General features: G+C 40.0%; 1 long non-coding RNA gene across 1 annotated transcript in view; it reads left to right on the top strand.

Moving 5' to 3' along the window:
• The window catches only part of LOC108315449, an 8,760-nt gene extending 2,940 nt beyond the window's left edge, over positions 1-5,820 (top strand). Inside the window, exons 2-5 of the long non-coding RNA XR_001829937.2 lie at positions 1,784-1,849; positions 2,020-2,097; positions 4,463-4,572; positions 5,649-5,820. This is a non-coding gene — a long non-coding RNA (uncharacterized LOC108315449). The remainder of the gene's footprint in view (positions 1-1,783; positions 1,850-2,019; positions 2,098-4,462; positions 4,573-5,648) is intronic.
• Positions 5,821-25,607: the final 19,787 nt, after the last annotated feature.

The following is a 25,607-nucleotide window of genomic DNA, read 5'->3' as shown; positions in this document are numbered from 1 at the left end:
TCTCTCTCTCTCTCTCTCTTTCTGTCTGTCTGTCTGTCTGTCTGTTTCCTTCTTTCCTTCTTTCTTGGCAGAGTTTTGCTTGCTCTTGTCACCCAGGCTGGAGTGCAATGGTGTGATCTCATCTCTATTCAACCACTGCCTGCCTGGTTCAAGCAATTCTCCTGCCTCATCCTCCTGAGTACCTGAATTTACAGGAACCCTCCACCACACCTGTAATTTTTGTTTTGTTTTTTGGAGATGGAGTGTCCCTCTATTGCCCAGGCTGAAGTGCAGTGGTCAATCTTGGCTCACTGCAATCTCCTCCTACCAGATTCAAGCGATTCTCCTGTCTCAATCTCCCAAGTGGCTGGGACTACAGGCATGCACCACCACACCCAGCTGCTTTTTATATTTTTAGTAGAGATGGGGCTTCATAATGTTGGCCAGGATGGTCTTGATCTCTCTTGACCTCACGATCTGCCCGCCTCGGCCTCCCAAAGTGCTGAGATTAAAGGTATGAGTCACCGTGCCCAGCATTTTATTTTATTTTATTTTTTAGTAGTTGAGATGGGGTTTCACCATGTTGCACAGATGGGTCTCAAACTCCTGATCTCAGGTGATCCTCCTGCCTTGGCCTCCCAAAGTGCTGGGATTACAGGCATGAGTCACCAGGCCTAGCCTCCTGTTTATCTTGTTTAATGCCAAGAAAAAATACTAATCCACCCCAATTACTTTTATACTGCTGCATACTTTTTAAACAATACTCACTCTCATCGCTCCATACAATTTACTTACTCATTATATCATTATGTCTCCCTCTGCTGAAAAGTAAGCTCCACTTTGTGAGGGATCTTTGTCTGCTTTGTTCATGAATATATCCTAAACACACAGAAATGATACCTGATACATAATAAGTGCTTAGTAATTATTGTTAAATGAATGGTGCTGGAGACATTAAATTCAGTGATAGCCTTTGGCTATTCTGGGCTACTCTGTGGCCTTTAGAGTTATTCTCAGATACAGAATGTATAATAGGGGAATATCCATTATCTTTTGCTTAGCTGTGGCTTTTCCCCAGAAAGAAATGTCTGGAAATCTAGATTTCTATTTAAGGAAGGAATAGGTAATTCATGGGTTAGTGGGGTGTAGATGTTTCTTTCTCTCTGGAGCACAGATTGGCACACTTTTTCTTTGAGAGGTAATGAATATTTCACTCTTTCTGGACCACGTGGCCTCTGTCATGACTCAAATCATCTATTGTAGCTCAAAAGCAGCAACAGACTATAAGTACATGATGGGTGTGTTGATGTGTGTCCCAGTACAACTTTATTTATAAAAACGGGTATTGGCTGAATCTGACCCACAGACTATGGGTTGCTGATTCCTAATCCAGACTGTAATATGTAAATGAGTATATTCTCAATTCTTGGACATGCATCTGGAATCATTTTTGTTGTAGATTGACTATTTTTTTATACATAGATGTACTTTCCTTCCTCAGAATGAACAGTGCTGTTCCATAAAAACTTTGATTAAAGATTTTGATTATTCCCTGAATTCTGTAAGCAGAAAGATAACAAATTCTTCTTTATTTTATAGAAACTTTGTCTCCCTTTTCACTTGGCAGAATGTCATATTCCTCTAGAACAAACTTGATGCTTAGAAAATGGGCCAAATCTTCATGCTTCATAGAGTAGCCCCATGCTAGCATAGTCATCTACTCATTAGTGCAAAGGAGAGTGTGAAGTGTGTAGGTTCTTGAAACTTAGTTCTGCTAACAAATCTGTTTTTCATATTGTTTCAGTATATCATTCTGAGAGTGACAACAGTGAATCTGAAGAAGGCTCTGCATAATCTTCCTTTTCCACAGGTAACTGCCTCCAAACCCCATATTCCAATGGAAAACTCTTCGACCTCTACTGTTGTGAGATGGTATCTCAGTAAAGACCTGGGAAACCTGTGTTCACAGTCAATTTTAATCTTTGGAAATGGCTTTCAGATAGAGTACTGATCCTAAACCTTTTCTTAATTCTATTGCAGAATCTGAAGAAGAAAATGAAGAAAGTAGAGATGAAGAAAGAGCGGCATCAGCCCAGTCAATGGCTGTTTCTCCAAAAGGTAAATTGACACCAAAAAAGTGGTTGCTAGCCTTACAAGGAGTCCTGTGTTATAGAGGAAACACCATTGCATTAAGGTTCAGACCACATAGGTTATCTCTCACCTGTCCTTGTAACAAAGTATCTCAAAAACAAGATTAGCACTTACATGCCTGCTCTTCGGTTTTCCTCAGAACTCAGAAATGAAAGTGAAAATGAAGAACCTGAGCAGAATGCTGTATTGGTCCGAGCATCAACTCTAACATGGACAGGTACTATCTATCCATGGACATATAATCACATTATTTGAGATAGGGCAGAATTTTAAAAAGACTTATAGGGTAATGCATAGAGAACTGGGGTAAAAGCCAAGAACACTGTATATGCTGAGCCCATCACTGCCACTACCTATGTGCTTTGATGTAAATATCCCCACCTTTCTGAGACTCATATTTTTAAATGGAATTTAAAATTGAAGAGTGGGGAAGTAAGTGCTAATCTTGCTTTTAACATCTTTTAAAAATGTGCAAAACTACAGATATATAAGAAACTACTAACTGTACAAAACAGAATAAGGAAGCGGTTAAGAAAAGCACATACAAAGTAATAAAAACTGCATATGAGTAACACATGCTATGTAGTCACCAAGGAAACTGATCAATTATCAGGCTACATTAAAGAATTGTAATGTCTAGAATGGTAGATGAGCAGAAGTGATAATATTGTCTTTCGAGTACCATAATTTCAAAAGTTCTGAGCAAACTTAAAAAGGAATGAAAACCTGTAACCTTTTATCATGGTTTTATCCATTTGGTAACTATTAATTGAAACTCTACTGTATGCTGTTCTATCTACTGTATGTGTATGGCAGTAAGCAAGAGAGACAAAGCTCCTACTCTCATGGAGTTTGCAATGTAGTGGAGGTATGTATATAATAAACATGTAAATAATAAATGGTATGATTTCAGAGAATGCATAAAAGAGGATTAGACTATAGAACGAGATGGTGTTTGTGTGTGTGTGTGGGTGGGTGTGTGTGTGTGAGCCAGGGGTGGGCAAAGGAAGGCCAGTGAGCCAGGGTGGTTAGCCATGACCTCTCCCCAGAGGTGGCATTTCAGTACATACTTGAACGTGGGGATGGAGTTGTGCCAAACTCTGAAACAAAAACGTTCTCTGGAAAGGGAAAACAAGAGCAAGGACCCTGAGACAGTACTGCTCTTGCTGTTCAGAAAAGTTACAGACAATCTGACTGGAGTAGAAAATTAGGGGGAGTATAAGTAGCAGAGCTATTAAAGAGTCAGGCCGGGAATTTTATTTGCAGTAGAAAACACTGGGTAGTTGTTTTGTTTTTTTTTTTTTTTTTGGACAACTGTTTATTAGTAGTTGATGATCCTTACAAATTCCAGGAGGGTTGCATAGCCTCGGCTCTTCCTAGCCATCTGTTACAGTTAACGCCCATTGCTAAAACAAGTGCTTAAACTTGTATAAGTATTAAAGAATATTTTTGTGTAAGCTAAGTTTTTTAAATAATAACCTTCAAGGTGAAAGAGAGCTGTTAATCTCCCACTTTTCTTTCTCCATCTCTTTTATTTCCCGTTTTTTACCATCTGTTTTATTTTCTTTCCCAATGACATTCTTTTTCTTGTTCCTCTGTTATTTCCTCTTCTCTTTTTTCTTTTCCTTTTGCCTAACATTTACTTTCTTCCCTTTGTACTCTCAATTCTTCCTTTAATCTCCCTGCCAATGTAGAAATCGTTACATGCTAATAGAGCCAAGTAAATTGCAACTGCAAGGACATGGCCTAATGTCTACCACAGAAAAATTATAAATGATGAATTTTGCCTTCATTTATACTACCTTAGAAGTTGTTAAACGAGGATAAGTGTAGCATCAAAAAGGCCCTTTGAAAATGATTTAAATATTTCAGTTAGGAAGACAATAGCTTTTAGACTGGGTTTATGGCAATAGCGTTGATGAAAGGTTGTTAAATTTGGGATACATTTTTGGCAGCTGAATCAATGAAAACTGACTAATGGATTGAATATGGGATGTGAAAGAAAGGAAATAATAAATAATGACTAGGTTTTTGGCTTGGCAACTGGGGTAAATGGTGCCATTTACTGAGTCGGTGAAAACAGATGTGCAGGAGACACAGGTTTGAAGGAGTGAACAGGAGTCCTGTTTCTTATGTTTAGTTTGGAACATGTGTTACCTCGAAGGGTGGACATTGAATAGGCAAATGGATGGGAAATCTGGACTGGGAAAAACCTGGAGATTCATCAGCATGTAGATAGTATTTAAGAAAAATACCAAAGATATGACTCCAGGAGTCTTCTACATGTGTAAAAGATCACATTCTCAAATATTTTGATGACTTTTATTTGCAGATAATGTTTCTTGGAGGCATGAAGCAAATGGCTCTATCTTCATTTCCAAAATTATCCACTAATTCAAAAATTATTCTTGGAGTCATTATCTAAAGGAAATTTTTCGAAAGGTATAGGTCCTCTTTTATTTTCAATGTTATGCCCCAGAAGGCTTTGAGAAACCACTTGTGAATTTTTGTAGGGAATCTTAAAGCTCTTAAGTCATTTTGATGATCCTTCCTGTACTCCAAGTTTATTCAAAGAGGGAGTGTTATGAAATGGTACATAGAACCATTGTGGGTTTTCCCAATAACTTGATTCTGATAGCTTGGCTCACCCAGGGAATTCTTTTTAGAGTAACAATTCATTTGTGTATGTGCTATATCTAAGGAAAAGCTAAAAATATCTTCTGTTTACATTACCTAGCTACAGCCTTAATACAAAACATGAATTTTCTTACTCCTGAAAGAGTCAGATTTTCCTTTTATAAAATCTCTTTCTTTACTACTTTAGGTTCAACACTCATTTGAGAGACCAAATGTACTGACCCAGTTGAAAGAGTGTCCATGACATGATATTTCTATCTCTTTCCTGGGAATTAAAACTCATAAGAAGCAACTCAGGTAAATATATTCTAGAAGTGAATTTGAGTGCTCCCTGCTCAGTCTATTCAGAAAGCCTGGATAGAATAGAACAATGATGGCCTGTCAGCTGCCCACTAGTTATAGAGGCTCATGTTATTTCCCTTTTCTTAGCAACCCTCGTAAATCCCTGGTTTTATACGACAACAGCCATAGTATCATGGTTGTATAATGGCAGCCCAATAGAATTCAGCTAGAAAACCCTTCATTTATAATTTCTCTCAAGGAACTACTCAGCAAGTAGGGAATATTAGATTCTGATGCATGCAGAAAATAAAGTCATTGAAAATGTGATGCACAGCCAGTGTTTGTCTCTCTTTACCCAAAAGTCAGTTTTTCGGAGTCACATTCTCCTCTGCTTGTGATGAGGCTTTCCTATACCGTATGTCTGACTAGCTGTTAAATCTGTGCTGAGGCAATGAGACTCTAGTAGAGATCTTCCCATTTGGGGATGACAGGTCCATAGCCTTTTTGTGAAGGTATTTCTCACAGTAGAGATTAGTTATATTTATATCTCACCTCTAATAGCCAGATTACTCATGTTCTTTTCTCTCTACTTTCTCTAGGAAAATGAAGGCATTGTGGTGTCTATGAATCTGCTACTTGAAGAGGTCAATTTTTGATTAAGAATATTTTTATTCCAAACTGCTTAGCTGTCCACCTTTTGCAAATACCACACTAAAATCAATCTCATGTTTTTGCTAAATTAAGGCTTAATAAATTTGTTTATAAAGTTGTGCTTGTTTTCTCATTTTCTCATAAAATAAGTCATCCTTATAGAATAAAAAATACATATTAAAAAGCATAAAAAAGAAAAAATAATCATTGTCAAACTTTTTAAAATGATTCATAAAAACTCAAGTTATTTAAAGAAAAATGTGTGTTCACATTTGAAAAGCGAAGTTGTTAACAAATCAAAGGTAAGAGAGGAGCATTTTAGGCAGGAAAGGCAGTGTGTATGGAGAACTTACAAATAAAAAGGAGCTTAGGAGAGAGGACTGGGAGGCTGGAACACAGCATCAGGGGAGATGCCAGTGGGGAGGCTGGAGAATGAGGCAGGCACTGAAACATCTGAGGCCTTATATGGTCCTTCATACTAGAAGTAATAGGAAATTCTACTGGGCTTTAAGCAATTAAATGATAAGATCTTTGTTATTAAAGATCACTCTGGAGGTTTTGTGGGGAATAGACTGTAGTACAGCAAGAGTGGATATATGAGGACAGGTTAAATGCTAGTGCAATATTGTAAGTTAGAGATGATACTGATAGTCTTGGGATGTAATAAGTTGTATCTAAGAAACAATTAGTACACAAAAATAATATGACTATTTATTTTGCATATCCAATTTTGCGTTCTTTTTATTATATTTTTATAACATTACTACTGGCAATAAAAATGTCCTAAACATAACTTTTAATTTTATAATATTAATCAGGTATATATAGTACATACTATGGTAACTTTCTCCTTTTAGATGTTGATTTCAATATTCATTTGTTTTATTTTATTTTTGTTTATTTCAATAGGGTTTTGGGGAACAGGTGGTGTTTGGTTACATAAATAAGTTATTTCATGGTGATTTATGAGGTTTTGTGCACCCATTACCCAAGCAGTGTACACCGTAACCTAATGTGTAGTCTTGATTATCTAGAACTATGTTTTTCAAATTCATTGTCATGCATATTTTTAATTTTTGAGCAAATGTTTATATTTTTCTTTGTATAATATCCTCAAATTTCTGAATCAGGATATATCTAGACATTTCGTATCTTGTTGCTATTTTGAATAAGAATGTTTTTCCTCCAACATTTCTAACTAATCATTACTGTGGCTGTAAAGAAAAATAATTTACAGATTTCCTTGATTCTTAAATATATATAAATATATGTATATATTTATATACATGTGTCTATTTTCAAGCTGCTGATAAAGACATAGCTGAGACTGGGCAATTAACAACAGAAAGAAGTTTAATGGACTTACAGTTCCACATAGGTGGGGAGGCCTCACAATCATGGCAGAAAGTAAGGAGGAGCAAGTCACATCTTACATGGATGCAGGCAGGCAAAGATTTGCAGGGGAACTCCTCTTTATAAAACCATCAGATTTCGTGAAACTCATTCAATATCATGAAAACAGCACGGGAAAGACCTGCCCCCATGATTTAATCACGTCCTACCAGGTTCCTCCCACAACACATGAGAATTGTGGAAGTTACAACTCAAGATGAGACTTAGGTGGGGACACAGCCAAATCATATCACTATGTAAATATTTATATATATAATATACACCTATATATATATATACAGTATATGTAAATATCAAATTTTATATCCATATTAGCAGCTTTATTAAACATTCAATTCATGGATCTAGAGAATTTTTTGTTTTATCCTTTGAAAATTATATACATAAAATTTTATTAACCACAAATTCTAGATGTGTTGCTTTCTCACCAATATCCACAGTTTTTATTTTATTTTCATAAAGTTTTATATTTACTATATGTCTAGATAATAGCCAATTAAAATAATGATAGTGAGTATTCTTAATTATTATCTTAATAGGAATGCTTACAGTTTCCTCATTAAATATATATCCTGTTGATTTTTAACTAGTATTTATAATAATGAAATGTATAATTACATTGCTGTTTTTCATATGATTCGTCTTCTCAGTGTTATTTGAGGTCTTCATGTAGAAGAGATAGAAGAAATGGAAAGTATAATCTTTGTATCTGGAATACTGATATGATTATATTAGCCAGTGGTCTAATACAAAGCAGTGATTGCTTTCTTAGTGTGACATCTTTGTTATGTAGGATTATTTATTTGTTTTATAATTAAAATAATTTTACTAATGCTTGATTTTGAAATCCCACATTTATATTTGTAGACAGGATTCTCATCTAGCTTGATTTGCTTTTCACTATTTCATAGGATATTTTTAATAATACAGTGTTTTTACTGAACTAAAAATATTTTTTAATAAACCAAGAATACTTGAACATGTTTTATACCTGACTTCACCTACAAGTTAACCTATAAACACATATAAGAGCCAGCATAAGGTTAATACTTAATAGTTACTATTAAAAACTATCAAAATGATGTAAAATTTTTAAATTAATTACCAACATATGTTTGCACATGTGTAGTAATTATTTTAACTTTTCATCTAGATGAAAGCTTAGTTATTCAAAACTAAAAAACTCTTTATTTTGTTTTTATCTTGAGAACATTGGCAATTATGTAAAAATATTCAAATAGAACTGAAAATTATAAAGAGAGAAGTGAAAATCATCTATGTTCCACAAGATGCCTTATGTTTTCTCATTTTTACCTTTCTGTCTTTCCCTTTCTCCTCACATACAAACAAATATATATTTAGAGGCATACTGTACAAGCCACTCCTTGACCTGCTTTTTAATTTTTCTTAAAAATAATCATCTAGGATTACATTGAGTAACAGATATGTGAAGAATCAGTGACATAAATGGAATAATTTAAAGTCTTGGGGATGATAATCTATGGCATAACTTGAGGGTGCCACATTTACATGATTTTCTGAACTTTCTCATCTCCTCTCTGTTCCACCTGCCCAATGCCACCACCTGTCCTTTTTGTCACTCCTCCATGAGTGCCTGCCTTTCAAAGGTCCCTTTTGGTTCAAGGTGGCTACTGGAACTTGAGTCATTAGTACTAGAGTCATTACTACTACTAGAATCATTACTACTATTAAAAGCACATTCCAGCCAACAAGAAGAAAGAGAGAAAAAAAAATTTACCCTCCCTTTCAGGGAATCATTTATACTTATAAGCAATTAACCAGAATTTAGTAACAGTGCAAGAATTTAGTAACATCTTAGCACTGAGATGAAAAGTGATATATTCATTACACATTACCACATGACTAGCTAAATATTGGGGATTCTATTAGGAAATGAAAAAAACAATATTGGATCTTAACTTTCTGTCTCTGCCATGCATTGTTTCCACATTTAATAGCTACTCAATATTCCTTTTAATAGATATACTAGAATTTATTTTATGACTTTAGATAATTTCTAAATTTGTTATCTTAAGAATTTCTGTAAGAAAAATTTCCTTGTACATATAATTTAAGTTTCTGTCTTATTAAATTATTGGAATAACCTCTCAGAACAGAAATAACAGAGTCAAAAGCATTAAATTTTAACTCTTCTATGTAAAAGATTGTTAACAAAATTGTCCAAATGGGTACCTCTGTGAGCAGAAAGTGACAGGGCCCATGTTTCTATAGTTTCACCAATGTGATATATAACTAATCATGTTGATTTATAAAGCCAAAAACAAAATCACCTTAAGTGTTTTCTTCATAAATTCGTTAAGTATCCTTCCATATGCATATTGGTCATTATACACAAGTTACATGTTAGCTGGTGTCTGCTATGGCCCACAGGTTCTACACAGCTTTGCTTTGGACCTAAAGGAACTGTCTCCTGGGCTATACCTCTCCAGTTTGAAACCCCATCAAGTTTTCCTCTTACTTGCTAGGCACATTCTCACTTTAGAATTTGCTACCATTACCATCACTGCCTAAAATAATATCCCTTCTCATCACCATACACATATGATGTGCCACTGCACTTATTTTAGCCCTTACCGGCAAAATCTAATCAGCTAGCCAACCAAGGAAAAGTAGGGTTTACGGAATTCCAAACCTGAAATCATAGAGACAAAGTATGGATGGGTGAAATTAAAGTTGATAAATAATTGTTTAATGATTGGTACAGTACACAACTGTGTCTTATGTAGCTCATCGAAATCATTTGGCTCTTCTTAGTGTTACAGTAGCATTACCATAGAAATGGAATGAGATTGTTTCTACCTGTATCATTCAGAATTTGATCAGAGAAACAGAATTCTCTGGAAGCTGTTTCAACGGTCTGTGTGAGACTGGTGCTTCTTTGTCTATGACTGGAGCCTGCAGTTCACAGGGTAAGTAAGAGGTGAGTGAAAACAGACTTGATAGGAGGGAAGCAAGGCAAGCTAAAACCTGTATGAATCAGCTAAAAGCCAAAAGACTGGACTAAACTCATTCCAGTCTCTCACTGTTGCTACACTTCCAGTTTTGGAGGGGGTGTGTTCTACAGAGGAGCTAATGTTAAAGTTATACCTGGATCTAAGTCATCATCTGATCGAAGAATTGAAGAAGCTGAAGGAGAAAACTGACTGGAACCGAGGGAACTGTGGGCCTGGCTGTTTCCCCAGCCAACCACATGAGTGGCAACAGACCTAAGTTGCAATGTGGCTCATGTTCTTCACCAACCTTCCATGTCTAATAAAATATGGTTGCTGCTTTACTCTCATCTTCCAAATATCATGAAAAAGTATCGCTTGTGAACTAAGCTAACCTGGAACTATATAGGAAAGGAATTCAGAGAAACCTAGTTTCAGCTTAGTTAAGTTGACACACAAAAAAAACTAAAAAATTGGCCTGAATATAGTACACTATAAATATGTATGCATAAATGGTTATATATGTTGATCCACTGACTTCTCTTATCACTTCTACATTCTCTTCCTAGTTGAAATCATGTAATTTCATTGTATTTAATGTCATCTATATGTCAGTACCTTCCCAACTTTGTATATACTCAATAGATTGTCTTCCAAGTTTCACATCAATATTTAACAAATTGCCAACTGGGTAAATTCTTGGGACATAATTTCAAAACTGAATTTATACTTATGATGTCCTTCCACTATTCAGTTAACTCTTCTTTCATTCTTCCTACACTTCTTAGTGAGTGGTACTTACACAGAACCAAAAAGCTTGGAATTATCCTTGATATCTTTTTCTCCTGCATATCCCACATAAAATCGGTCACCTAGTTCTGCTACTTTTCTCTCAATTTCATCCATTTTTTACATCTTATGTGGTAGGCCTAGGACAAAGCAAAAATCATCTCTCACTTGGACTTTGACAAATGTCTCTTAATTTCTTTAATAAATGCAAACTCTCATTTTTTGTATGGAAAAATATTGGGGAATAGAATGAACAAATTTTGTGATTATAACAATAATCAAATTAGATGGATTGGATAATGGCATTCTGTAATGGGATTTTGCTGTACTGTTGAGAATATTCAGTTCCACTCTAGAAGTTAAAAAATTAGGATGGATGGAATTCTTAAGAAGTGCTAAACACAGACAATAATATGCTAGAAAGTAAGCATATGAGATATTGGCAAAACCCATAGAATAGGTTTATTACATAAAATGAAAAAGAAGTAACTTGTGAGACATAGGTAGAATTCAGATAATTTGGTAAAACAGTAAGTTAGTAACCTGTACAACAACCAGAGATAGAAAAAATGTAAAATGTAATGGAACAAAAATATGCTACTTAGATGCAAAGGATAAAAAGACACACATCTCGAGGATGCCAATTCTTGACTAAGAACTTTATAAACCTCAATTAGCCACCACCACATATTGACATACAACGTGGTTCTATTCTAGTCCTACCCAAGAAATGCAAATATGGTTCCCAGTATGATTCTATTCTGGTCCTGCCCAGAAAGTGCAAATAAGACCAAAGGCTGTTCAACAAGTGAATTGATGGCTACTCTCTAATCAAGCACACTACTCCTGCCTCTGTCTGAAAGAGAAGGTTTGTGTCCTTGGCTCAGGATGTCTTCCCCTGTGGCCCTTCTTTGTTCAGACATTAACTCTGGATGTTTCTTTACCATTGAACTGTCACCCGTGAAGGCTGGTGTTTCAAAAGAGAAGCAGGATTTGTGAACATTGTGAACCCTAGGACTCAGGGAGTGTAGTCCCTTCATCCAGTTTACACCTATCTAAGTGAATTACCTTATCCCATTTCATTTTCTTTGTTTCTTGCTCAGTATTTTAATCAATTAAAGAAACTATGTGGTTTGGTCATTTTAATTTGGTCTGAAAGCCTTTCTGTTCCTTGACCTCTGGGTCAGCTCACCACTTAGTGCTTCCACTGCATCAAGGTAATTTCCCATATAATACATTCTCAGCTAATGTAGTGGTTTTTTTGTCTTGAAAGAAGACTTAGGAAGGAGTCTTCAAATGCTTTTCAGCATCAAAATATGAAGGTTATTATTTTTCAAGTCAGGTCAAAGTCTAATTGATAGGATAAATTTATATTCCTTAATGAGACTGAACTATGTGTGCTTTAGAGAAAAGCGTAATACACTTGGAACTGGTGTTCTGCCCTTAAGTAATTTAAGAAGAAATCTATCTTTAATCTTTACTGTTGGAGAAAATGAAGAAAATTTCCCAACCCAAGAGAATAGATTCCCCAGCTTTCATCAGTGTTAGCAATGCCTGAGCAGAAGAAAGCTTCCACTGACATCTAGCCACAATTGAAGGCACCAGACTTTGAATAACTCAGGAGGGAAAAGAGAAATCAGGACTTTCATGAGATATTGGCAAAACCCATAGAATAGGTTTATTACATAAAATGAAAAAGAAGGCAAGTAGAAGTGCCGTTATTGAAGGTGGACCTTTATAAGAAGACATGGATTTTGAAGATAAACCGAAATATTATAAGTAATTAAAACTTATATTTGATTCTTAAACTAGTGAACATATAAGTGAGCTTGTGTGTGTGCACACGCACATGTGTGCGTGCACACACACACACACACACACAGAAGCATGAGAACAAGAAGTCATACCTTTTTCCTTTTCCTTCATCTCTTTTCTTTTACTTTCATAGCCCTTGATTCTCAGAATTGCTTAATCATTTATTGGAATTTAGTATGTCTTTGGTCTGACATGACAATACTCAGCAAAATAACACTCCTATTTACTAATTACTTCAGAAATAGAAAAGCAGGGTATTGGCCTTCTGAGATTCAAAAAAATTTATATTGATTATTTCTAGTCTCATGCCCTCAAGCAATCACTCAACTCAACACATTCTGAAACTAGATGTATGGGGGTCTTTCCCCACATACCAAATAATTCTCTGGCAGACACTAGCTGGATGTCCTATAATTCAATTTAATTCTGAAACTACCGAGATAGATAATGGGGTACAGATAGTGTCTGATATGGTTTAGCTATGTTCCCAACCAAATCTCATCTTGAATTGTAGTTTCCATAATTCTCACATGTTGTGGGAGGGATCTGATGGGAGGTAATTCAATCCTGGGGGCTATTTCACCCATGCTATTCTGGTGACAATAAGTTCTCATGCGATCTGATGGTTTTATAAGGAGCTTCCCCTTTCGCTTAGTTCTCATTCTGTCTCCTGCTGCCATGTGAAGAAGGATCTGTTTGCTTCCCTTTCTGCTAGGATTTTAAGTTTCCTGAGGCTTCTTCAGCAACGATAAACTGTGAGTCAATTAAACCTCTCTCCTTTATAAATTACCTAGTCTTGGGTATGCCTTTATTAGCAGTATGAGAGTGGACTAATATGGTGTCAGATTCCACAGGTTAAAGGCTTATTCCCATAAAACATCCCCCCACTTCAGAGACCAATTGCAAGTAATAGGTTATCAACAATACTTCCTACTAACCAGCTATAAATCATGTCCTGCATAGTGGCTCACAGAACTCAGAGAAACAGTTTACTTAGGATTACTGGCTTATTAATCATGAACATAACCAAGGATACAGATGAACAGCCAGATGAAGAGGTACATAGGGTGAAGTCTGGAAGGATAGTTTCTGTCCCTATGGAGTCAAGGTGCACCATCCTCCCAGCACTCAGATGTGTTCACCAACTCAGAAGCTCCTAAACCCCATAGTTCAAAGATTTTTATGGAGGCCTTATCACAGAAGTAATGACTGAGTCATTTGCAGCCCTTCTCTTCTCTTTGAGGAATGGGGTGTGGGGCTGAGAGCTCCAAGCATATAATCATGGTTTAGTCTTTCTGATGACCAGCCCCATCATAAAACCCACCAAGTCATCTCATTGCAACAAAAGACACGTCTATCACCCAGAGAATTCAAAAGGATTTAGGACCTCTGCCAAGACCCTATATCAAAGACCAAATATTAGAACAAAAGATTCACCTACCACCTTTATCTACAAAGGTACTAGGACCTTTGTCTCAGAAACCAGGGCAGAGACCAAACATTAGAACAAAAGATTCTCTTAGAACCCCTATTGCTCAGGAAATTATAATAGTTTTAGGAGTTCTGTGCTAGGGACTGAGGTCAGAGACCAATATGCATATTTCTTACTATTTCACAGATCTTTTTCCCTGCCTGAAGAAAATTATAGAAAAGAAGATGTTCCCTGAACATGAGAAACCAAGAGATCAATTTTTCTAATTTTTATTCATTGGGTAGCAAGTGAAATCTTCACAGGATAACAAGTGACAGAAAGGTGAGGGTCTGCTAAAGTAATATTAGATACTCCATCTCTTTTGCATCCTCCACAATCCCACTCCTGCCTCTGATTCATTCTCAAAACAAGCCTGAGTGATCTTACAAAACACAAAATCTTAAAACACAAGATCCTTAAAAAGCCTTTCTGATGTCTCTAACTTCATTTTATAACATTTGTTTTTTCTGAACCACATGTAGTCAAGTAATTTCTCACTTCAGGGCTTCAGGGCCTACAGACATTCACGTTATTTTTTCCTTCTTGAAATACAGTAATTTTCCTTTCATTGTCCATTGGAAATATGCCTTCTTCAGCCAACATCTTAAGAGGAGCTTCCTCTCAGACTTATCTGATCCTCAATCTAAACTGGATGTCCTGTTATTTACTGGCATAAAAATAAGATTTTAAAAAATCTTTCAATGCACTTGTCACAATTTGTAATTATATATTTCCCACTTCTTTTTGGTTTAATGTCTATCTTTTCCTAAAACTATAAGCTTTATTAGGGTAAATAATGCCCATTTTATTCTCATATGCACAGAACCTGCCAAAGTATGTAAAATAGAATTGGTGTTCAGAAATATTTATGGAATGAGAAAAATTCTCAAATAAAGTGTATGTTCCCAAAAAGTACATGAATCCATCATGTTAAATATACTAGGAATTAGGCTATTTGGAAAAGAAATCAAATAATTTATAGATAAGAATTTAAACATCTTCTAGGATTCAAGTTCAAAGTGTTTTATCTGCATGCTGAAAGAGTAGATGCATTTACTCCATAGTATTCTCAAGAGTGTTAAACATTAATCAGAGCATCAAAATAATCAAGTTTCTCTCCCTTCTGTTTAGTTCTGAACAAACCAAGAAGTCCACGCTCTATTCAGATAGCTAGAAATGAACATAGCTGCTTTACTATTGATTAAATTGGTGTCCTAATAGGATTTTGAATATCTTTTGCCTGAAAGTGAGGCAGCCTCCCATAAAAGCACCCTTCCCCGGCTGCATTCACGACTCTAGGGTGGTAAATTTATTTCATAGCACAGAAGAGCATGAATACAATTAAAGCAGGAGCTGCAGGAAACAAACCTCTGGAACACCAAACTGAGGAAGAACGTGGCTTTTTATTCAGCTGGGAGCTGCGGGAGGCTACAGCATCATTCACTGAGCTCCCCAAGAAGTAGCTTCTTTCCCCTTTTATAGGTTTACAACACTAAAGGGTTACAACTGAGGTGAAACTATGTAATTGTCCATTTGCTGGACATCCAACCTTACAATCTTTTGGCTTCGTTGATTTGCTAATTCATATGCAACATAAGCAGGAACAGGCAGGGGAGGGGGCTTACAGAGACAAAGCAAAGGCAGTAAACTATTAGTTGGCAGAGATATTTCCAGGAGGGAGCCTGGGTAGTTCAAACATGGGGTGTAACCCATTGCTGGGCTTTGGCCAGTAGTGATAACATTCATTTGCAAGCAACATTCTTTTTCAAGGCTTATAGATAGCAGAGACACTGGGAACCAAAAAGGGAATCATCTTCTCAGCTCTTGGGTATTTTATTTCTTTTTTTTTCACCCTCCTTCCCATCTGAAGGGGAGGAGGAGGTGGAGGCCAGGAAGCAGGAGGAGGGTAGGGGGTATCCCCTCTCACAATAGTCCCCCAGTATCCCTGGTTTGTTTTCTGTGGTTTCATTTACCTGTAGTCAACTATGGTCTGAATATTACAGGATTTGGGGAAAGTGAGAAAGACCATAACTACATAGCATTTTTACAGTATCTTGTTATAATATTTTATTTTGCCATTAGACGTTATTATCAATCTCTTACTATATCTAATTAATAAATTAAACTTTATCATAAATGTATATGTACAGAAACAAGCACTATATATTTAGTGTCCAGTACTAGCATAGATTTCAGGCTTGCACGGACAATCATGGAACATGTCCCCCAAACACAAGAAAGATAAGAGGGGGCAACTGAATTTTCTAAGTATATCCCCCTCCAAAAAGATGAGGAAGAGGTCAAACTGATTATATGCAACATATTCTTATCTTACAGATTAGATAACTTACTTTCTTTCCCATTATGAGAAGTGAACAGAAGGAGAGGACAAAGGGCAGAAGTCCTCTTCCTAGTGTTGGCTCTTCCTGGGTAGTAGAACTGATGCTTCCTTTGCAGGCTGAGGTACAAATTTAGGAAGGAGACCATGGTTTTGGTTACCAACTTTCTTCTCTTTTCCTAGGTATTTTCTTCTCCTCAGTTTATAGTTTAAACACTTCTTCCTAATATAAGCTTCCTTTCTCACATAGAAAATTCAATGTCATAGAAAAATCTATGTCACTTCACCTAAATCCACAAAATGCTAACTACTGCCATTTAAAAAGAAAGTAAATGAGAAAAAAGTAACTAAAATTTAAAGGATTTTTAATTATATGAAGAAGAAAACTGCATAACACCCTAAACACAGAGTTAAGAAAACGATGATATTCAGACATTTTATACAATTTTATAATATTAAAGGAAAACACAAAGAAAAGCCAATACAAGTAGTTTTGTCATGTGTAAGAAAGTTATGTATAAGGAAGTAAATATGTGTGTGTGTGTGTGTGTACATATACATACACATATACATATACACAGCAAGGTTCCTGATTTAGTAAATATTAAGAAAAGCAAGTTAGTCTCTCATCCTTTTTTAAACAATATCATCCATAGTCACAAAATTCTTGTTTTTCATCCCAGTTCGAAAGTAGCTACGTTTGGACCTGGACCATTCCCAGGCTCTTTTTGTTTGTGTTATCCATGTCCACCTGAAGGGGGAGCACAAATCAGAGGACAGGCCCTGGTCCCAGGCCACATGCACTCCCAGTAGCACCCTAACTTATTGCCTTGGGTGATGATGATGCCATTCTCAGTAGAGAAGGTGTCTGATGGCAATCCTTGGATGTTCCAGTCCCAGACTTTGGAAGGATAGGACAGGAAGTTATCAATGGCAAAGTGAGGGGAGAAAGGAGCCTGAAGCTCCCAGATCAACACCAACTATGATGTCTATGAGAAGATATACAAGGAGCTGGGGATTGAGTACACCTTCCCACCTCTGTATTACCGAAGAGCCCACCGCCGATTCGTGATCAAGAAGGCTCTGTGCATTCGGGTTTTCCAGGAGACTCAAAAGCTGAAGAAGCAAAAAAGAGCTTTAAAGGCTGCAGCAGCAGCCCCAAAACAAGCAAAGCAAAGGAAACCAGACAGCCCTGCCAAAGCCGAACCAGAGATACTCGGAGACAACCAATAAATTCTGTTCAATCATTGCTTTCTGTCTTGAAGAATGATAGGAGAGACAGTGGGGCTCTTTTTGGTCTAAGGAGGAGGAGAAATTTATTCTTTGATTCAGCTCTGGGATCTCAGAGTTGTGTGAGGCAGAGTCCCTGCCCTCACCCACCAGGGGACACACACTCGTGACACACCTCTCACACTCATACAAACAATTACCTGTCATCGAGGCGATATATGTTTCAGTGGAGGCAAGACAGAGTACATGACAGCACAGTGGAAGTGTGGCTGTATGGGTGAAAAGAACAGCTGTAAGAGATGCCTTCTGTACTGGGCTCTAAAGCATAAGTAGGAGTTCACTGGATATAGACAGGAAGAGAAAGGCTCCTGGGCAGAAGGAATTGCAAGTACAAAGGCAAAGAAGTCTAGAGAGAGAGGCATGCTGTATTCAGAGACTGGGGAGAATAAAAAATAAAGCTTGAAAAGCTGAAGCTGAGGTGTAAGAGGCTTTATATGCTAGGCTGAGAAGATTGTACACTGTCTACGAGGGAGTGGGGAGACAAAAGTTTTAAAACTGAAGGAGTAGCTGGGCGCGATGGCTCACACCTTTAATCCTAGCACTTTGGGAGGCCGAGGTAGGCGGATCACGAGGTCAAGAGATCGAGACCATCCTGGCCAACATGGTGAAACCCCGTCTCTACTAAAATACAAAAATTAGCTGGGCGTGGTGGCACACACTTATAGTCCCAGCTACTCAGGAGGCTGAGGCAGGAGAATTGCTTGAACCCGGGAGACGGAAGTTGCAGTGAGCCGAGATCACACCACTGCACTCCAGCCTGATACCTGGTAACAGAGCGAGATGCTGTCTCAAAAAAAGTAACTGAAGGAGTGATGATAATAACAGGTCTGTGTTTTAGATAGTTAAGCAACAGCTGTGTGGAAGGTAGATGGGAGGAGGAGATCAGAGCAGTGTATTGGGCGTGGGGGATCAAAACTACAAGTCCTACCCCCAGGAACATGTACATACACAAAGCATTGCTTATAAATTCTAGGGAGTTATGGATACCCGCATCCCCATAAAGCCCATCCATTTACACCAGGTTAAGTACCAACGCCTTGAAGCCTGAGCATGCTTGGTATGTTTGAAGAACCCAAGGAAGACTGTGTCTAAAACAGAACAAAGAGAATAGTGAGAAGATAGGAGGTCAGAAAGGTAGGCAAATACCAGGTGATGTAGAGCTTTCTGGGTGTTTTAGTCTGCTCAGCCTGCCATAACAAAATACTGTAGATTAGGTGACTTAGGATTTTTATTGTGAGTTCATTTTTTCAGTTCTGGAGGCTGGAGATTCCAAGATCAAAGTACCAGCCAATTCAATTTCAGGTGAGGACTCTTCCTAGCTTGGAAAGGCCACCTTCTCAATGTCATCACATGGCCTTTCCCTCCTTCCATGCACTGGGGAAAGATCATGCTCTCTTACAAGGCCCCTAATCCCATCATGAGGACTGTACTCATGACCTTATCTAACCCTAGTTACCGCTGAGAGGCCCCATCTCTAAATACTGTAACACTGGAGTTAGGGCTTCAGCATATGAATTTAGGGGCACACATTCAGCCCATAACACTGCAGAAAAACGTTGGACTTCACTCAGGGAAGGGAAGCCACTGAGGAAAGTCAAAAAGGGAGAAAGGTGTATTAAAGTGCTATCCAAAGAGCAACTGGAAATTTAGATCTAGGACTCAGTAGAGGGGTCTGGACTAGAGAGGTTTGCGAGTTGAACCCATGGGTGTAAATGAAACTGCCCGGGGACAGAGTGTACAAGAAAAAATGGGCCGGGCGCAGTGGCTCACGCCTATAATCCCAGCACTTTGGGAGGCCAAGGCGGGTAGATCACAAGGTTAGGAGTTTAAGACCAGCCTGGCCAAGATGATGAAACCCCATCTCTACCAAAAATACAAAAATGTGGCAGGCGCCGGTAATCCCAGCTACTCAGGAGACTGAGACAGGAGAATCGTGTGAACCCAGGCTGCAGAGGTTACAGTGAGCCAAAATCATGCCACTACACTCCAGCCTGAGTGACAGAGTGAGACTCCATCTCAAAGCAAAAGGGCCACATCTGGATGAGGATGAGTCCTGAGAGCTTAGCCTGAGTCAGAAGGAGCAGCTGAGCTGGAGGAGAAGGTGAAGGAGAGGTAGAACAGAGAGCCTAGGAGTCTGCACATGCAGAAATGAGAGGCTCAGAACTAAAGATGAACTATTCAGGTATCACTTCCAGGAATTGTAGGGAAGGCCTTTAATGGGGCAGGACTTCCAAGTGGCCAAGGCTAATTGGAGGTACTGTGTCAGAGGGCCAGGTGCCAACAGTTAAAGGGGCTAGCCCAGGGGAAAGAAAGAAAAAGGAACACATTTTAATGGATCAGGCCCTACTGCAAAGGCATTTGTGTGTTTTGGTTTGGTTGTTTTTTTTAGAGACAGGATCTTGCTCCGTAGCCCCAACTGGAGTGCAGTTCACTAACTTCAAATTCCTGGGCTCAAGCAATCCTCCTACCTCTGCCTCCTAAGTAGCTAGGGCTATATAGGACTATATTAAGCCACTGTGCCCAGTTAATACTTGTATTTGTTGTGGAGACAGGGTCTCACTTTGTTGCCCAGGTTACCCAAACTCCTGGCCTCAAGCAATCCTTGGCCTCTCAAATGCCTTGGCCTCTCAGAGCACTGGGATTACAGGCCTGAGCCACTGCATCCAGCCAAAAGGCATTGTTTTAAGTGCTGCCTTAGGGACATTATCTAATATTCACAGCCACCTTTACTCCACACTTTGGCTAATTATCCTCATTTTAGCCAGGAGAGATGAGAGAGCCCTGAGCCATGAGAGAACTGAGACTCAAAGAGGTGGGGTAACTTGTCCAAATTTATATAGCTGGGAAGATCAAGGTCTAGGATTCAAAGCTGACTCTGTCTTGACTTGGAGCCCATGTCCTGTTCACTATACCACACTGCTTAGGGATCAAGAAAAAGGTCTGAGAAGCTAAAGGAAGAGTCTATACTATAGCAAACTCAAAAGCTTTTAGGAGGCAGGCAGGCAACAAAAACGCATGAAGGCCTAACATGAAGTAATGATGCTAAGGTGTTTATTACATTCCTGTCCTAGTTGTATTCCCTTTTATTTAGACAGAGTTTTTGCTCTGTTCCCCAGGCTGGAGTAGTATTGCAATCTCAGCTCACTGCAACCTCCCTGTCCCAGGTTCAAGCAATTATCCTGCCTCAGCCTCCTGGAGTAGCTTGGATTACAGGTGTGAGCCATCACACTCGGCTAATTTTTTTGTATTTTTAGTAGAGATGGGGTTTCACCATGTCGGCCAGGCTGGTCTTGAACTCCTGACCTCAACTGATCCGCCCGCCTCAGCCTCCGAAACTGCTGGGATTACAGGTGTGAGACACTGCGCCTGGCCTGTATTACCTTTTAAAACAGAGCACAGAGCAGGCAAAATAACAAAATTAAACAAAGCCTTAGGCCACTAGTAGTGGGATACTGTATAATCCTAATGATGAGATATCAGTTACGGGAAGGACTAAGAAGTATTCATGGTGAAGCAGTTTCATTGGGGTTCAGGGAGGGTAATACCAGTTGCAATGAGGTGGGGAGTGAGGATGTTAAGGAAGTTCCAGTTGTGAGTGTTGTCAACTTGTTTAAAACACTTCACTGGAAGGAAAGGAAGGAAAACAGACTAGCGGGGATATGAGATGGAAGGAGAATGTTAATATGGGGACTTGAGCTTGGTTATGTCAGGGCAAGACTTTCCAGTGGTGTGGTTGAGGAAGAGGCAGCCTGCTAATGAGTTCAACTGTACAGCAGAGAGGAGGTAGCCAGGTGCAGGAGACAGCTCTAAAAAGGTAGTTGGCGGGCCTTTAATCCCAACAACTGAGTCTGAGGCAGGAGAATCACTTGAGGCCAGGAGTTCTAGGCTGCAGTAAGCCATGATGTTGGGAGTTCAAGACCAGCCAGACCAACAAGGAGAAGCTCTGTTGCTACTAAAAACACAAAAACCTAGCCAGGCATGGTGGTGCATGCCTGCAATCCCAGCTACTTGGGAGGCTGTGGCAGGAGAATTGCCTGAACCCAGGAGGCGGAGGTTGCGGTGAGCCGAGATCGCACCACTGCACTCCAGCCTGGTCGACAAGAGCAAACTGCGTCTCAAAAAAAAAAAGAAAGGAAAAGAAAAAAGGAAAAAAAATGGTTGGGAGGCCTTCGGAACAGCGTCGAGGAGGTAACTTCCCGGAGTCCCCAGCGCACAACCTCTGGGAGCTGGACACACGCGGACGGGCCTGGGCTGCTTCACCGAGTATAAAACCAGGATGGCCTTCAAGAAAATTTTAGGGAGGTGACGTAAACGACTCAGAACTTCTGATCCTTGCCCCGTCTAAAAGAAAAGTCAGTTACCATTTTTATTGAGTGCTTTCGGGGCGTTTCCATGGTCTCACTGATTCCCTTCAGCCGTCCTGTGATGAGTGCCAGCTCCATGTTACAGAAGAGGAAGCCAAGGCTCAAAGCCTGTCCCAAGTCACACAGCAACAAATCACGAGGCGTGATTCCAACCCAGGTCCGTCTGACCCGAGCCTGCTCTAAAGCTGTTCTGCCTGGGCTTTCCTCTCTCATAGGCACCTGAGGCCCCGCGCCAGCGCCCGGGTCCCGAGCTCCAGGCTGGCTGTGTCAAGTCCACCCGCAGACACTGGCCCGGCCCTCGCCCTTACGAGGGAGGAACTAGACCCAAAGGTACACCTCCTCAACTGCGGCCAACATCGCGCCCGAGTTCGGCTCGGAACAGTCCACCCGGGACAGTCCACCACCCAGACCAATTAGCGCCCGTCCTCAGGGCACCTCCCACCAAACCGCCTTCTGATTGGCTTTTTTTTTCCCGTCGCGGCGTTGCCCTAGCAACCAGACTGCTGGGACGCGGCGGCCTGGCCTTTAGGCCACTGACTACCGAACCCTGGGGCTCTTCACCAGCCCAGCTCGCTTCCAGCACCATGTCGGTGCGGACGCTACCGCTGCTCTTCTTGAACTTGGGCGGGGAGATGCTTTACATCCTGGACCAACGGCTGCGGGCCCAGAACATCCCGGGAGACAAGGCCCGCAGAGGTGAGAGGCCCCCGGCCCACTCAGCCAGACCCACAACCCTCAGCCCGGCCCTCTCACCATCACCCTAACACCCACAGCCAGACCCGCACCCCTACACACTTCACTCTTAGAACCAGGGACCTTTCTTACAAGCCACAAACCCCATCCAGTTGGAGCCCGTCAGGAGTCAAATCCCCCAAAAGCTTTTTTCACAGCAGAGGAATTTAATACGCCCAGTGGACCTTAGGATGCCTCATCTTCCTAATTTCCCCATCTCTTCAAATGCGAGAGGTGATTTCCCAATCTCTTATATCAATCAGTGCCTTCCAAATGTAGGAGTCCCAGCTGCCCACCATCTGGCGTCATACCCCTTGCTAGTCCAAACACATCCTCTTTACCCCCAAGGAAGAGGTTCTGATTTGTTTTTTGTTTGTTTGTTTTGTTTTGTTTTTTTGAGACAGCGTTCCACTCTGTCACCCAGGCTGCAGTGTCGTGGCACGATCTCGGCTAACGGGGCAACCTCCGCCTCCTAGGTTCCAGCTATTTTCGTGCCTCAGCCTCCCAAGTAGCTGGGATTACAGGCATGCACCACCACGCCCGGCAATTTTTTGTATTTTTAGTTGAAATGGGGTGTTGTCATGTTTCTCAGGCTGGTCTTAAATTCCTGGCCTCAAGTGATCGACCCACCTGAGCCACCCCAAGTGTTGGGATTACAGGCGTGAGTCACCATGTTGGGTCCAGGTTCTGATTCTTCATTCCTTTATGGTAATATCTTTCCACATAAGCTGGAGATTGGTCTTACTCATGTCAAAAGCTATTTCTAGAAATTTGGGGTTCTAAAATAATATAGCTAAATACAAAAAAGTAAGGAAGTTATAAATCTTTCTCCTCACAAGTCTTGGAGGGGAATACAATTGTGAAAATAATTATTTGAGAGCTTTGAAAATGCAAAATCTGGGCTGGGCACAGTGGCTCACACCTGTAATCCCAGCACTTTGGAAGTCCGGGGCAGGCGGATCATGAGGTCAGGAGTTTGAGACCAGCCTGGCCAATATGGTGAAACCCCATCTCTACTAAAAATACAAAAATCAGCTGGGCATGGTGGTGCACACCTGTAATCCCAGCTACTCAAGAGGCTGAGGCAGGAGAATTGCTTGAACCTGGGAGGCGGAAGTTGCAATGAGCCGAGATTGCTCCATTGCATTCCAGCCTGGGCAACAGAGCAAGACTCCATCTCAAAAAAAAAAAAGAAAGAAAGAAAGAAAATGCAAAATCTGGCTCCCGTGGACACCACACTAATCCCCAGAAAAATGACAACTCAGAACACTCTGTTCCTTTTCCTCTTTTCCTCCCTTCTCAGCAAAAACTGCTTATACCAAATTTCCTAGATTAAGTATGAAGGAAATATTATATTTCAAAGCAGAAGAGGAAAAGTGGAAAAGGCAATTGACATGGCCACTAATTAGAACATTCTCTCCACTAATCTTCCCCCCCCCCGATGGAGTTTCACTCTTGTTGCCCAGGTTGGAGTGCAGTGGCACGATCTCAGCTCACTGTGACCTCGGCCTCCCAGGTTCAAGCAATTCTCCTGCGTCGGCCTCCCGAGTAGCTGGGATTACAGTCATGCACCACCACACCTGGCTAATTTTATATTTCCAGTAGAGATGGGGTTTCACCATGTTGGACAGACTGATTTCAAACTTCTGACCTCAGGTGATCCGCCCACCTCAGCCTCCCAAAGTACTGGGATTCCAGGTGTGAGCTACTGAGCCCGGCCCTCCATTAATCTTTATATGCTCAATTAAAAACTGAGCATACATTTTCAGATATTAACTATTTTGTGTATGTGACTGAGTCCAAGTTCGTGCATAAAGAGCTAAAAAGGACTCCCTATAGCATACCCCCTCCATTCATTCTGCACATTACAGCCAGTGAGCTTTCTAAAATGCTTATCTATCCATACTTGCCCCTGCCTAAAACCCTTTGTCACCTTTCCACTGCCATCTGGGTTAAGACCAGTTCCTGCACAGGACATTTCAAGGCCCTTCCTAATCTGATCTCTGTCTTCCTCTGCAGTCCTGTCTTCCACCACTGCCTGCCTTCTATTTCCCAATAATACCAAACTGCTTGCAGATCTCCACTTAAACCATGTTTGTTCATGTTTCTGTGCTAGTAATTCCCATCCCTACATTCTTCCCCTTCAGTCCTACATTATTCAGCTTAAGAATTATCTCCTTCAGGAAGCCTCCCCATATGCAGAAAGGGCCTGCACATGCTCTCATAGCACCCTGTGCTCCCATAGCACCCCATGCCTGCCTCTCGCGACCTTATCCCTGGCCATACTATACTGAAATGACCTGTGCGTCTGTCTCCCACTTGATTGTCTTATTCATCTTTATACTCCAACACCTACCATAATTCCTAGACCAGAATAAATTAGTGATCAGTAAATGTTTGTTGAGCTGATTACCTAAATTGGCAGTTTTATATAGCACTGTCATTTTTTCTTTGAGAGGATTCTGTTTTCCTTGGTGCCTGTGTGATCTGACTTCACTTAGGCTAGTGGCACCAATGAGGTAACATGCTGGCATCCTCAGACTGGTAGGTAGCCTGCATCTTGGAAGGTAGCGTCAATTGGCGATTAAGAACATACTTTCTGAGGGCCGGGCGCGGTGGCTCAAGCCTGTAATCCCAGCACTTTGGGAGGCCGAGGCGGGTGGATCACGAGGTCAAGAGATCGAGACCATCCTGGTCAACATGGTGAAACCCCGTCTCTACTA

The sequence above is a fragment of the Cebus imitator genome, unplaced genomic scaffold, assembly GCF_001604975.1.
Source record: "Cebus imitator isolate Cc_AM_T3 unplaced genomic scaffold, Cebus_imitator-1.0 Scaffold171, whole genome shotgun sequence".
NCBI classification, from domain to species: domain Eukaryota; kingdom Metazoa; phylum Chordata; class Mammalia; order Primates; family Cebidae; genus Cebus; species Cebus imitator.
This window is presented reverse-complemented; position numbering and strand designations above follow the sequence as displayed.